The sequence below is a fragment of the Chiloscyllium plagiosum genome, chromosome 7 (assembly GCF_004010195.1).
Source record: "Chiloscyllium plagiosum isolate BGI_BamShark_2017 chromosome 7, ASM401019v2, whole genome shotgun sequence".
Taxonomy (NCBI): Eukaryota; Metazoa; Chordata; class Chondrichthyes; order Orectolobiformes; family Hemiscylliidae; genus Chiloscyllium; species Chiloscyllium plagiosum.
In genome coordinates this window covers 104,797,964-104,800,631 of record NC_057716.1, presented here as the reverse complement: position 1 = coordinate 104,800,631, position 2,668 = coordinate 104,797,964, and the positions used below count along the sequence as shown (strand labels likewise).

The 2,668-nt window shown below is 44.5% G+C and overlaps 1 protein-coding gene across 1 annotated transcript in view; it reads left to right on the top strand.

The window, feature by feature from the left end:
- LOC122551953 (anion exchange protein 3-like) overlaps positions 1-2,668 on the top strand; it is a 257,659-nt gene that overhangs the window by 57,889 nt on the left and 197,102 nt on the right. The gene's annotated exons all lie outside the window — the stretch shown is intronic.

Genomic DNA, 2,668 nt, shown 5'->3' with positions numbered 1-2,668 from the left:
AGCCAGCGGGTACTACAGGGGCAGATGTGTAGAGAGATTGCAGGTACCTATAGAAATAGTAGGATAGTATTGGTTTGAGATTTTAACTTCCCCTCGATTGACTTGGCCACCCAGAGTGTAAAAGGCCCGTATGGAGTGGAATTTGTCAAATGTGTCCAAGAAATTTTCATAAATCAATATGTAGAGGGCCCCACTCTACTCAGGCGGGTGCAACACTGGACCTGTCCTCAGAAAACGAGGTCAGGCAAGTGACTGAAGTGTCAGTCGGAGAGCACTTTGAGTCCAGTGAACACAACTGTCTGAGTTTTAACAAAGTTATGGAAAAAGATCAGACAGGTCCACAGATTAATGTCTTTAACTGGAGCGGGGACAGGTTTGGGGCCATGAGGCAGGATCGAGCAGGGTTCGATTGGGTGAATTAAAAATCACACAACACCAGGTTATAATCCAACAGGTTTATTTCAAAGCACTAGCTTTCCAAGCGCAGGTGATCAGCCTAAAAGATATAACTTCCACTAAATTTGTTTGTTATTACATTCCATGACACTGCAATCCTGTTGCTATACATTCTGTGCCTTATGATTGTGCTCCACAACCACCTGATGAAGGAGCAGCGCTCTGAAACCTAGTGCCTCTAAATAAACCTGCTGGACTGTCAAGCTGGTGTTGTGTGATTTTTAACTTTGCCCCCCACCCCACCCCTCCCCGTCCAACATAGGCTCCTCCACATCATGCTCCCATCAACTGGGTGAGTCTGTTTGGAGGAAATGGAATGACGGACAAATGGGAGGCTTTTAAAAGTGTGATCTCAAGAATCCAGGGCCAATGTGTCCCCGTTAGAGTGAAGGGAAAAGTTGGCAGGTTTAGGGATCCCTGGCTCATGAGGGATATTGACGCTCTGTACAAGAAAAAGAAAATAGCATACATTGTCTTCAATGTTTCCGTATCTCCGTAAACTATTCCCGTCCTAAAGACAATATCACTCACTGGAGACTCGACAAGCCTTTCAGGTGCCTGCAGCATTCCCGGTCTGTAGAACCCACTGAAAGCCTGTAATTCTCCCGATCCAGTTCCGACAAGACTCACTGTATGTGTGACATCTTCCTGTTGCCAACACCCACCCTATCAATGTAAGTTCCTCCTGTATTGTCATGCATTTACTCATCTCCATAACCTTCTCCAGCTCATATACCCCTATCTGTGGAAATGTCACCCTCCCCTACAACCCTTCCCACTTTGACCAAATTGGAGGAGGTAACAAATGCTCTCTTTTCTTTGAAACTGGCTCCAACCAAAAGTACTGTCCTTCTGGAAAATCTGTCAGACTCCACACCCTCCATGTCTAAATAATTTGCAGAAGTAAACCTTCCTATATCTATAAACATCTTCAGTCACGACTACCCTCCATCTCTGTTTGGTCCTCCAGTCAATGCAACCCACTTTATCTCTGTAATCTGTTCCATTCACCACACTCTGGGGGAGAAAGCTTCTTGCTATCTACCCTGTCTGTACATCCCATGATTTTGTAGACCTCGATCAGGTCCCCAGTCAACCTTTGTCTTTCTAATGAAAATAATCCGAATCTATTCAAACTTTCTTCAAAGCTAGCCCCTTCCATACCAGACAACATCCCGGTGAACCTCCCCTGCACCCTCTCCAATGCATCCACACCCTTTTGTTAATGTGGTGAGCAGAAATTACGTAATATTCCAAATGTGGTCGAACCAAAGTCCAATACAACTGTAACATGACCTTCAAACTCTTTTACTCATTATCCCCTCCAGTGAAAGAAAGCATGTCGTATGCCGCCTTGACCACTTTACTGACTGCATTGTCACCTTCAAGGAACAATTGACCTGAATATCCAGATCTCTCTGTACGTCAGATTTCCCCAGGACTTTTCCATTTAGTTTGCTCTTGAATTGGATCTTCTGAAATTTGCCCAGATTGAACTCCCCATCTGCCATTTCTCTGCCCATCTCTTCAATCTATACACTGCTGTATTCTCTAACAGTCCCCTTCACTGTCTGCTATTCCGCCAATCTTAGTGTCATCTGCAAACATGCTAATCAGGCAACCGATATCTTCCTCCAAATCATTTATGTATATCACAAACAACAGTGGACCCAGCACGGATCCTCGTGGAACGCCACAGGGCACATGTCTCCATTTTGAGAAATTCATTTTACTCTCATCCATTTGCATGTGCAAAAGTTAATTAAATATCCCTAATGTAACTGTCTCTACCACCAACAGTGTCAGTGCATTCCACATACCCCACCACTCTCTGTGTAACGTACCTACCTCTGACATCTCCCATAAACCTTCCTCCAATTACCTTAAACCTATGCCCCAAGGTTATAGCCATTTTCACAAGCGAACATTCTCGGGCTATCCACTCTGTCTGCCTCTCATCATCTTGTACACCTCTATCAAGTCAGCTCTCATCCTTTTTCATTCCAATGAGAAAAGCCCTGGATTCCCCAATATTTCTCTATTAGATCTGCTCTCCAATCCAGAAATCATCCTGATGAATCTCTGATGCACCCTCTTCAAAGCTTCCACATCTTTCCTATAATGAGGCGACCAGAACATAACACAATATTCCAAATGTGGACTAACCAGGGCTGTATGGAGCTGCAGCATAACCTCACAGGTCTTAAACTCC